Source organism: Bacillus rossius, chromosome 13 (assembly GCF_032445375.1).
Source record: "Bacillus rossius redtenbacheri isolate Brsri chromosome 13, Brsri_v3, whole genome shotgun sequence".
NCBI lineage: Eukaryota > Metazoa > Arthropoda > Insecta > Phasmatodea > Bacillidae > Bacillus > Bacillus rossius.
The window spans coordinates 16,865,859-16,878,846 of record NC_086340.1 but is presented as its reverse complement, the minus strand read 5'-3'; the positions used below and the strand labels follow the sequence as shown (position 1 = coordinate 16,878,846).

The window sequence follows — 12,988 nt, the reverse complement described above, 5'->3', positions numbered from 1 at the left end:
TTTTGTTATCATTCGTTTTTTTTTTTTTAATTGCCTCCCGCTAGGGAATCAATTTTAAAGACGTATTCACGTCAAAACAAAACTTCACTACTGGTTGTCGATTGCGTAAGACAGTGTGCGCCGCCAGCAGGTCTATTCACGTACAAACAAAGCCCGGTAGACGCACTACTTCCCGCGCGACCGGGCGTAAGAAGGCTCTAATAACGAGACGGCCTGGCCCGGCCAGGTAATAACGCACCGGGCGGGTGACAAAAGGTGGGAGTTTCGGCAGATGGGGTTGACATCGTCGCGACAATGAAGAGAGTGGCGATGTTGGTTGGAAAAGGGAGTCGGAGAAGGAAGGGTTGGGGGGGGGGGGGGGGGGAAGAACCACTCGAACGGCAACGCGCCATTGTGACAAGTCCCGTAAGCCCCCCGGGTAGACCTTCGTTTGTTGCGGAGGACTTTGGCGCACAAAAGAGGCAGCGAGCTACAAATGGCGTCACCCGCGGACGGGGAAATGAATGTTTCTAAAGTGATTTCGCGTCAACTCGCGAGGATGGCTTCTCCTTTAAAAGATGAGCCTTGTTGTGTTGAGGAGGGAGGGGGGGGGGGGGAGAGAGAGGAAACTGGCAAAGTCAATTGAGAGCTAAATGCTTTATTTAATTATTTAGCTTAAAATTGTCTTTAATACGCTCAGTTTATGAATACGCATCAGCACAGATCCTCTACAGAGGTGCCGTATAAGTGTTTCTTTTGTGGAATGACTTAACTAAAATTTAAAACCTCTTGATAAGGGGGGGGGGGGGACCATATAAGGCACAAATTGGTTTAAATATTTCAAGACGACGCGACGTACAGCTTGCATGTAGATGGAGACCCCTGACCCCCTCCAACCACGGGGCCAATCACTCTTGGAATTAAGAAGTTCCTCGCTTGCAAAATCGTGAATGTTGAAACTTGGTTAGTAAATTCTAACGTACTTTCTGTATATTTTTTAAAGTTTTCTGATTGGTTGCGTGCGTACAGGCCGAAATGTGGTCACAAGCGCCATACACGCGCGCAAAATTCTTGTAATTTCCTACAGATTTTCGCCACCTGTGCGACAGTATGTGAAATTAATTTGTTGCCGGTGTTTTTTTTTTTGTTTGGTAATGAATTTCAGAAGATGTATTGAACTAAAAACTCAAATTAACAACTTGTGGTTGGGTTTGGTAGCTATACGCAGGATTACGTTATACTGCTATTTGTTGCAGACGTTGATTTTAGATCTTAGACTATGTCCTGAATATGACATGTGTCACAGACAGGTTAAAACATTTAAATTAAAATTTAATACAAAGAGGGTAGATACAACCATAAAAATAGTTAAGAATATAAGGTCAAAACAGTAAGCTTAAAAAAAAAAATTTGTTTGTCTGTAAAGTCGGTTTATGGACGATAGTTTAACGTGACAACGTCATAACAAAACATTGATGAAATGATTGATCCAGGAGAAAAGGAAATATCATATTCGGCCTGGGACTGAGCCGTAATAGGCTTTTGCAAACAAACTATTTAGGCATTAAAAATATTATATCCTTTGAGGAAGAATTTTTTTTTTAATTTCAATAATTTTTTATTGAATTATCACTATTTTGTATGGATAAAAAGGAGTGAAATGAAATGTACAATTTAATTAATAAATTTACCTTTATTTGCATTCATTAATTCAAATATATTAATTACTATTGAAATGTTGCGTGCGCCGTATTAATTTTTACAAGTACAAAATAAAATTTTGCACCTGCCAGGATTCGAACCGACATGCATGACACTTAGTAGTTTAATATACTATATACATATTTATAAACTTTTTTCAGGGTAGGGGAATAATATTATTTCGTTTTTATAACACGATTTGATAACAAATACGCATCTCAAATACACCAAACTTATTTATAATGTGTTACAATATTTTTTAAAACATTGTGCTAAAGATCCCGGGTGTAATTTGAATTATTATGTGTAACTGTAAAACACCATTGTTGGTTCAAAACGTATTTGAATATTCAACATTACTTTTAAATATCCGTACCGATTGTGCTGAAAATCGGTGGACGATCGTTAAATTCCAAAATATTAATAATTCAAACGACGAAAATATGATTGAAAAGTCAAATCTATGGTTGTTCCAATCGAGTGGAAGAGAGATGCCACGCATGCGTAGAATGAGCATGAAGAGATGCCACGCATGCGTATAATGAGCAAACAGGACACATCCGTAGTGGGACACTTTTTCGTGCGTGCAGCCGGCGTTCATCGATTTATTAGACGTTGTCACGTCAAAATCACTGAAATTATTTACTAAACTATTTATTGTAGCGTTACTAATAAAATATTATAAATTTTTGGAAACATTTTGAGGCTTACATTGGCTTAGGTTTGTGATAAACATAGAGAATAAAGTACTTGCTTGGCCAAAGTTTCTCATTTCCCACAATACAGGACCTACCAAAAGTAATCTTTAAATTTAAGGTGATAGTGTTTCGGTTATAAACTTGTAGTAAAATCATCAGTTAATTATAAAATATTTTTGTTCATCTAGTGCATAGTAAAAATTACTAAACATTCCTAATTATAATAATAATTATTTAAACCAAGAAAAATAGAGTTGTTTTAAATCTTTCCTACAAAAGAGGCTATATAGGTTTCTGAAATACTGGAATTTGTAAAATGTATGTATATTAGATTTAACTTGTATCTAGTTATTTTAAAAAAAAATACGTGTCGCAAGATTACGGTGATGTGGTTCAAAAATCGTAATTAGTAAAGAAAAATTATATCCTTAAGCGAATAGTAATTCAGAGAAAAATTTACAATCGTCATTTTTCTTGATTTTTTTTTTGTATAAATTTGGCTAGGTGGTCGTCAAAAAGACATAAAATTGTAGTTTTTTTTTTCATATTTATTGCTGTTAAGAAGCAATTTCTACCGGGACTTTAGAAACAAATATCATCACATAAAATGTTCTACTGGTGTGAAACTTTTGGCAGGGCCTGTACTGCGGTATGAACTAAACGCAGACCCGCTGGGAAATGCGGAAAGGTGTCCGCTATCTTCTGAAGAAGGAAGCTGAATGGCAAGACGCAACTCCATGGAGGAGGGGGAGGATGTCTGGAGGTGAGTTGGGTAGCAGGTGACATAAGTTTCTGTTTTCGCCTCACAAATTGTTCAACCACACCGAGAGAAAGGTTTGTTTGCCTCAGCAAAATATTTGTTTGTATGCGCTATGGCGAAATAAATAATTTTGTTAATTCAAACAAATATTTTGTAGTAGGAAAGATTCCGTTTGACCAAAAAAAAAAAAAAAAAAAAAAGATTTTGTCGACTCAAATGTATATTTTTGGTTAGGCGTAGCAAAATTATTTTTTTTACTTACCGAGTTTGGTTGAACTAAAAAAAAAAAATATTTTGTTTCCCTAAGTAGGATATTTGTTTCGCCATATATAAACAAATATTTGTTCGATTCAAACAAACTTTTTTTTTTCTCTGTGCATCCAAATCAGGAACGTTTTCACTAGAACCACACATCAGCTGCAAACTGGAAATGAAGATCGACGTGTAGTTTCCCGGCCGGGGCAGGGTCGGCATGGATGGAATGGGACTGACACTCACTGGAGCCGGCTGCCTCTACACCGAGGGATAGACCTGTCGTTCCGGCCAGCCTGGATTACGCGTGACTTGAGATGAGATACGGTATGGAAAACGCGGAGGAATGAATCGGTACGGGGGAAACGGGAGTACGCCGAGAAATCCCACAGGACACGGCATCGTCCGCCATGTTTCGCACTCGCAAAAATCCTTGTCGGACCCCGCCGGGAATTGAACCCCGCACCTCTTCAGCACCGACAACTAACTTTCAGATTTTTTTTTTTTAAAACGTAGGCCTACATTTTTTTTATTGACATACGCCATTGCTCGTTTCCAAATCTATGTTATGCAGAAACCGCAAAAATTGACAATAAAGATGAACACAAAAAACACACGGGAAAACAAGTCAAAATCAGCAGATGTATGTGTGTTTGTGTATTCTTCCTTCTCGTCAATCTGCGAGGTTTATATATAACATGTAAAAAAAATTACATATTTTTTTAAATAAGTCTTTCCCCTGCAATAATTACTCAATGAACTTAATTTTAAAATGCTGCCATTTTAGGTCTCTATAAAAACAACTTATAAAAATAACCAGTCAGACTCGCAAAGAAAATAAAGAAATCGTTCTGATTTTACATCGGCTTAATGAATTTATATTGTAGCCAGTATAATCCAATGGTATGCAATCCAGGCAAAAATATTTCCAGTAAAACTAAGGACTCTTCTACTGAGAATTTTTTGTAGAACTACTCCAGAGTACCACTTCTCTGTTCAGTATAATTTTGTTTACAGTATAGACATGGACGTATAAGGCAGAATAGCTCTTATTTGGCTGCATTCTTAGTACTTTGTTGAATAGTTATTGGGAATGTATCTTTAAAGAAAAAAAAAACTCAGTTCCTGTAGGCCTAAATTTAAAAACGATATCTAAGTTGAATTTTTTAACAGTGTATAAATAATGTTAAAATGTTTATATTGGTGAGAATGACACTCAAATATTAGTCGTTTGTGGCAAGGTTGCGTTAATTCAGATATGAAAAAGAAATGTTTGAAAAAATATAATCTTTCTTTACTAGCCACGAACCAGCTCAATCGATATATTTCCCAACAATGAGTTGTTAAATCTAACCGACTTTAAAAAATGGTGTTTTGAAAAGAGAAAAAAATGAATTGTATACAGTTTCCATGCGGTTGCTTTTAAGTCTCAGTCTCAAACGCCACGTGGATATTACGTTATTTTTTTCTGTCGTTACTATTTGTTAAGAGCTATTTATAATGTTTTAACCTGATAACTTCCATGCATTCGTATTCTGCCATACATATTTTCAACAGATATTCAATTAGTGTAAAACAATGGGTGTAAAAAGTCGTGTAAGTGATGACAATTACGAAAGAATGCGCGTATTTTTAACCCTTCATATTACACTAATTGAATACACTTGTGGCAGAGCTACAAATAATGCAAGGTAGGTATTGAATTAAATTTTAGAAAAAAGTCTTTAGATAAAAAACTAACAAAGAAACTAAAAACAAAAATTCAAATTGACATTTTTTTTACTATGAGTGGGAATTGAAAGATAAGTTTCTAAAAGATTAGCACTATAAAATATGTTTTTTTTTTTTTTTGTAAATGAAACCAAAGTATTCGTTTTCAATTTATACATTTACATGAAACATTTTTTTTATTAGTACAACATAGTGTTCGCAGTACTACTGGGTTCGGAAACTTACCTGAGCATTTATGCTTTGTGTTGTCCCAATTCATGCTTTGTGTTGTGACCCTATGTAGTTGAAGTTATTTGTAAACCATTCCGTGAATAGCTTTCCAGTATTAACTGCTCATATTATAAAGCACAATGAAACAAAATAAAGACATATTAATATTATATCACCTTTGTCATGGTTGAGATAAATTATGCTCGAATGAAACATCGATTAAAAATTGGTTGTCTGTAAAGTCGGTTTACGGACGATAGTTTAAAGTGACAACGTCATAACAAAACATTGATGAAATGATTGCATTCTTTTATAAATAAAATTGAATCATTTTTATTGAATTATCACTATTTTGTATGGATACAAAGAAGGAGTGAAATGAAATCTACAATTTAATTGATAAATTTACTTTTATTTGCAGTCATTAATTCAAATATGTTTATTACTTTAACGAATAGATTATTTTAACTATAACTTTTATACATGTTTGCTATTTAACTTCTTCCAATCTGTGTTATTCTGTTAAGGATAGGACAATGATAGGAAAAGTAGGAAACAAATGGGAGTGTTTCAAGTTTAATGTGCCTCGAAAAAGTCAAATCGATGGTTGTTCCAATCGAGTGGAAGAGAGATAGATGCGGCGCAAGCGTACAATGAGCGTAACGGGACACAGCGTAACGGGACAATGTGCGTGAAGGGACACTTTTTCGTGCGTGCAGCCGGCGTTCTTCGATTTATTAGACGTTGTCACGTCAAAAAATTATAAAATTATGTGCCAATTTTTGTAAGAAATACAGAGTACCTATTATCTCGAAGAACAAAATTCATGTATGCGGAAATAACCATAGCCATGTGATGTACAAAGTTAATACATATATTGGTAGTAATACGAACTATTTCCTGGCAACAGCTTTCCAAAGGGGCACAGAAAAATTGTTTTCTGCGTAACCGACACCGTCACATCATCTGGGATGATTGCTTAATTAATTATGCGTGTGAGCAGCGCACATGTCAGGCCAAGAGGCATTGGCTCGGAATGGGCATGCGAAACCGTGCGTATAGCTTTGGCATGACTGATTAATTTCATCGCTAGGCCTATCATTCTCTCTCCCCCTCCCCCCACAGATTTTTGACGTGACAACGTCTAATAAATCGATGAACGCCGTCTGCACGCACGAAAAAAGTGTCCCGTTACGCACATTCTACCGTTACGCTGTGTCCCGTTACGCTCATTGTTCCGCTACACTGTGTCCCGTTATGCTCATTGTTCCGTTACGCTGTGTTCCGTTACGCTGTCGGCGAGTGCAGTAATAATAGGTTATGTTACAATTGACTAAAAAATTATGGTGATTCATATAATTGATGATAGATATTTTATGTGAAAATTGTTCATAATTATATTTAAACTTTATAGCTAAACGCCAGTTTTTAAAATTAATTACAAGTCATCTACCCGTGAAATGTTTCGTCGACTGTTCATAAAGTGAAGTGAAAAGTTAATGTGGTTTTCATTGCTTATTACAACAACAATTTCGGCAATAAAGGTTAATTATTCTTGCTTTTTAAAAATCTGATTACTAGTATAATTTCAAGTATATATTCTTTTATTATTAAAATAAAAAATTATTCAATTTTAATCATAAAAGTATGCAATCATATCATCAATGTTTTGTTATGACGTTGTCACGTTAAACTATCGTCCGTAAACCGACTTTAAAGACAACCAATTTTTTTTTGTCCTGCAGCCATCTAGCGAAGACCATCAACAAGTGGTTTCCTGGTCCGTGAGTTTCCGTGGCTGACGGACGCACACTAAGGGTCTCTGACCTTTACTCGACCGCTGAGAGTAATAAACCCCAAGAATACCAAAGGTGATTACAGAGTAACGTCTGGGAATGTTTCGCTTGCGTCGGAAGCAAATTCAGTCATGATGAAACCGTCTTTGTCGAGCTGAATATCGTTCGAGTTCAAAGGTTTTCTCTTGCATTATTTCACAGCAGATGTATCGTCATGAAAATTAATTAATATCCAGTATAAGGAGTCTGTTATAAGATAAAATAACAATTAAATCTTAAGTCAAACTTCAAGAATAATCTCATTAATTTTTCAAGTCAAATTTTATTTTATTATTATGCCATATTATGTATAATATATACTAATACTAACTCAATGCATGATTTAAAAGCCTACCATCAAACACAACTTTTATTTGGTATTTGACGTTTGATACGTTACAGCATTTTTTTTTTTCATTTCAAAATAATATTTAAGTGGTATATAACAGGGCATCCGGCGACTGGAGTGGATATGTGGTGGTGGTGGCAGAGTCTGCTACCTTGGGACCTACTTCTAGGACTATGTCACGGCAGCCATCTTTGATGACCTCGACCCTGACTTTTGGATTTGGCCTTGAAAATTTGCTAAAAATTCGTCCAAATTTCCAGTTTTTAAGAAATAATTCCGCCATAAAATCTCAAATTAGTTTTTGAAATTTCAAAAATTATATTTTTGAGTTAAAAACTGTACAAAAATTAAAAAATTTGGAATTTGAAAAACCTCAAAATATTTTTGCTTTAAAAAAAAACTAAAATTCCCCAAATAGGGCTTAAATTTTCCCGTCGACTAAACACACTAAGCTTCCGAGGTTATGTCTGCCATCTAGGATTCCACCATTTGAAGTGTGACATCGTTGCATTTTTCGTTACGACAGACATTTTGAAAATCCACAATTATTATCAGAAAAAATTGCAATATATATAAATAGTAATAAAAACATTCCACCAATTTGAAATTATGATGTTACGGTGCTGGCAAATTAGTGGCCTCTTCTCTTCTGATTGGCTGAGCTGTTTGGCCAACCAGAGGTGACTTTATCTTTTGTTAGATGCATAGCTAGGTTTTGAGGTTTACTGAAGAGTGGATTTCATATTCTTCTTTATTTTTAGCCATGTTGTCTTTTTTATGTTTGCTGGGTGTTTTAATATTTCTTCTGATTCTCGAACGTATCTTTTCTTGTGTTTTCGGATGTTCGCTATGATGTGAAACTGGTTGAAATCAATGCTGTGACCGGTTTCCAAGGAGTGTTCTGTTGTAGCTGATCGTGGTTTTTCATGTTTATGATAAACATATGTGTTCTTTAACCCTCGTGATTATTCGTCTGTCAGTTTTTCCTATATACACCTTGCCACAAGAACATAGAATCTTGTACACACCAGCTAGGTTTTCGGCTGGGATTTTGTCTTTCACAGACGTCAGAGACCCCCTCAACCTTGTTTATAGGTTTGAGAACTACACCCTGTTAAATATCTACACATGGTCTGACAACACAAGGAAACATCAGAACAGTGTGAACACTCCCGGTAGCTTTCTGAAGTAATGTGTTAACACGAAACGTCAACGTAGTTTGTGTGCAGCTTTAGTTGTATTTAGTTAGGGAGAAAAAAAAAATCACGCGTCCGTGGAGTCTACGCGCAACAGAACAAGTGTCAACTTCTTGCTTATCATCAGGCATAGTAAACATAATTAATTTTGGCTGACCTTATTTCCCCCCTTCCTCTTTCGCCATCTTCCCATTCGACCGCTAAGCGCATGCGTTGGAGTGGCATCGCCGCTGACTCACTCTCCTCCTCTACCGGTTCCCCCACACCACAGTACCTGACTACTCCCCTCGTGCGATCGGAATTTATCGTAACGCTGGAAAATTGTTGGCCTCTCAGCGAAGAGGTTGTAGCCGGGCGTATATTAGACTTGCTGGCGGGCCTACCCGGGCACGCATACGGTGCGCAGAGCTTCAGGAAAAACAACGCGATTGACACCGCGCTAGAAGCACCAGCGAGCGTCGCGCTTATCATCTCGCAACACTAACACACATACACCCCTGACGAGGCGGGCCCCTTAAGAGGCCACTCCAGTGTTTCAGGGGCACCACGCAACCCGCGTTAACCTCATAAGATTCAATGCTATTTTAATTTTGCTTATAACTAACTAACTAATATAGATTTCGAAATGATGCTTGCTTGATATGTAAGACAACGATGCTCTTATCAAAGCCCCTTTCTTCAAAAATGTGTATAAATTATGGTTCAAACCTAGACAATACACCTATGCATATTAGTAAAGATTAGTATGAAACCATAATTTACGCACGTTTTTGAAGAAAGGGGCTTTGATAAGAGCATCGTTGTCTTGCATATCAAGCAAGCATCATTTCGAAATCTATATTAGTTAGTTAGTTATAAGCAAAATGAAAACAGCATTGAATCTTATGAGGTTGACGCGGGTTGCGTAGTGCCCCTGAAACACTGGAGTGAAGCGTCCCAAGCGCACTGGGGGCCTAGCTGTGTCTCGGGTCGAGACACGCAGGATCTCCGGGTAAGGGGAGCCAGCGGGCAATTAGCGGCGATCACCCATTGTCCCCACCTCCCTCCCCTCTCCCTACCTAGGTCAGCTCTTCACGGACTCCTTCCATCGCGCGCGTGACCGCCGCGCGCTCGGACGCCTGGCACTTTCACTCTTTCTTCCCCCCCATCCTTCCCCACCTTTCACCGTGCTTCTTTCCCCCCCCCCCCTCGTTTCTTCCTTCATCCCTACCACTCTTTCTTCCGACGACGGACTCCCCCTGCCAAGAGGTGCCAGTAGCAGCGTCGGCGCCGGTCGAGATCCAGGTGTTCCTCTTCTTCGTCCTCCTCCTCCTACTCGGGGGGAAGTCTTCGACGACGGTCTTCCCGCGTGTCGCAACCGGATCAAGCGCCTCGCACGCAGACGTGCGGCTGACCGGGTGAGTGAACGGGTCCCACCATCGGCCCCATTCGACCGTGAACACACATGAGCTTCGCTGTGGAGGCCACGGTCGATTACTGTGAAATGGGGGCGATGGTAAACTTTTATAAATAACGCCCGAGACACGTGATTTTATAGTTTTTTTTTTTTTTCCCCGCTTATCGCACGCACGGAGGCCTTGGACCCCTGCGAGACTTTAAACGATACAAATGGAAAATGAAATAAATCCACATATACCGAAAATGAGTCGGAAACCTAACGTAACAAATAAAATCACTTGGTACAATTGTACCTAAATGACATTAAATTAATAAAATTATTGTAAAATTACATGAAAAAAGCATCAAAAGAACCTATTTTTAACGAAATAGGTTAACTGTAATAGATTCGAATTTCATTGATTAAATGATTGAATTGTAACGAAATAAATCAAATGAAATAACTGAAATGTGTAGTAATGTTTTCGTAATGGCCGTCGATGGAAACCAAGATACCGTGCCCCCCCCCTCCCCCTCCATCACTCATAATTAATTATTGGAATTAATTTAAAAAAAAAACTCTAAACGTAAATCTGTGCGCATTGCATTACTTGTAATGTTTCCTTCGAATTATTTTAACAATCGAATTGAAAGTTTCGTGCTATCAAAGTTAACCCAAGTATTATAAAGAAAAAAAAAACAATACGTGAGCGGGTCTTTTAATACCCGCCAGTGATGGGTAAACATCTTAACCTCGGTGACAATCGAATTTGTGTGTTCTCATATTGCAAATACACTTACATCACGAAACTCGAACACCAAATTTAACTTAAAATGCTTTAAAATAAATCCTGGCGTCATAAATGTATACGAAATTTGTTGTTTTAAACTAAATTTCTTGACGCGAATCACATGTAGTTTCCGCAACCACCGCTAGAATTCGTTAGCCTGGAGCAGCTACGTCGACTATCGAATCGTTAGATGTGCAGAGCGAAAGGTTAAACTATATGAAGAAACGGCCCCGAAAAAAAAAGAAAAGCCATAGTAAACCCCCGGCGTTGGACCTGATTTCCAGCAAGGAATTTGATTAAAATAGTGCCCATCTTGTTAAAAAAATTTATTGAACTGTTGGTACTGTAAAGTTTCCCTTTGGCTATTGTGAACTTAGATTCGCGCCATCCGTCAAAGATGGCAGCACCGTGGTTACACATTTCCGTTCTATGTGACTTTTGTTCCATTCACGTAATTACTCCTACCAGATGCCGTATACTGAGAGCTCTATGTCAAAACTTAAACAAACACCCCCCCCCCCCCCCATATAATGGTGATTTGGCCACGGAGATTTTTCCCCTGTGCTCCCCATTCTACGGCCCTACCTGCGTATATCTGCGTGGGAAGTACGTTGAAGAGAATGCAGAAGTGTCTGGTGAGGAGTGGTGTGTTGGGGGGAGGGGGGACTCTTAGGTTTAATCCCCAGCGGGGGTCGAAACACGAAAAAAAAAAAAAAAAAAAATACACAGGACTTTTGCTACGCTCGAATCCGTGGTGTTTTAATTTGGGGGAACTCTTTCTTTTTTTATAGCAACCCAATCACTCCTCCAATCCTCGTTTCCCTCACGTCCTCACTGCTCGTCGGATACCGACGAACCCTCGGATGTCGACGACACGTGTTGAAGCCGGACCCGAAGTGATCCATCTCGCCCGTCCGTCAGTCACGTGACACGCAGCCAATCAGACGGCCCGAAAAAATATATATATCCATCTTTCCGCCCAGTTAAAACCTTACCATAAAGGGCGGACGAAATCATAACATCAAAAAATGTCTGACAGGCTTTGTCTTTATTCCGAATGTTTTTTGTTTGTTTTTTTTATTTGGTTTATTTGTCAAGCTGCTTCCGTGTTACGTTCTTTAACATGCCTGTGAACACGTCTTAAGTTTTATATTTGAAACAAAGTGTACCTGAGATGCAAAAGTAATATATTTAAATAATAATTTTATAGTGAGTTTTGTCATTTACAAGTGCTTAGCGTACGTACAATTATCGTATAACTGGTAGAACTTAACAAGTGAAATTTCCTCAAAAGGTTTAAGCTTTAACAGTTATTGACAGCATCCGAGTGGAGGAATACCCCATGACGGACGTGCGGCTCATTGTGAACCGCTCGGATTGTTGACGGACGTACGGGCGGGCGACGGACGGACGGACGCGACGATCCATTGTGAGCTCAGGCCAAGGTCATTTGTTAATTCCTTCATTCGTTCATTCGTTCGTTCGTTAATCCGTTCGTTCATCCATTCGTTCCATAGCGTTGCACGATCGTCAGACACAGTACTATACAGTAGGTTACTGACGAGAAGGCAAGGCAGTCGTCTGTTGGCGCGGCGTATAGTTTGTGGCGATGTGGGGGGGGGGGGGGGGTTGGTTGTGATCGCACTGCACCACTCCTCACTCCACCCCCCCACTCCAGTAACGGGACAGCCCAGCTTGTCGCCCGCCACCACCTTCCAATCCTTCCAAGCCACGCTTATCCCTTGAGCTCAGGACAGCTGAAAAGTTGAAGGATGAAGGAAACATGCCCGGAGTGAAGTTACTCTGTGCCAATGTGGCACACAGCTATCGATATTTCGGTTTCATGTAAGACATTGCGCGGGTCGTTATGTATTTGGCTACATCATCGATTTTGCTTCCCTGGATGAAGGGGGGGGGGGGGGCGATCGCCCCTATCGCCCCCCCCCCCTTGGATTCGCGCCGGGACACAGCGTTCGTACGCTCATTGTGCGCATGGTCGCAGCCGGGGAAAAAAACGCCGAAATATCATTGATGTTTATTTAACTTACATTTCATTAATTTATTGAACAGAAAAATAAGCATCTATCAAATATATAATGTGTAGATAGT

General features: G+C 38.9%; 1 protein-coding gene across 1 annotated transcript in view; it reads left to right on the top strand.

Moving 5' to 3' along the window:
- Positions 1 to 10,044: 10,044 nt before the first annotated feature.
- LOC134538276 (UDP-glucosyltransferase 2) overlaps positions 10,045 to 12,988 on the top strand; it is a 69,890-nt gene continuing 66,946 nt past the window's right edge. The window contains exon 1 of the mRNA XM_063379447.1: positions 10,045 to 10,108. The gene's annotated coding sequence lies outside the window, so the exon portion shown is untranslated. The remainder of the gene's footprint in view (positions 10,109 to 12,988) is intronic.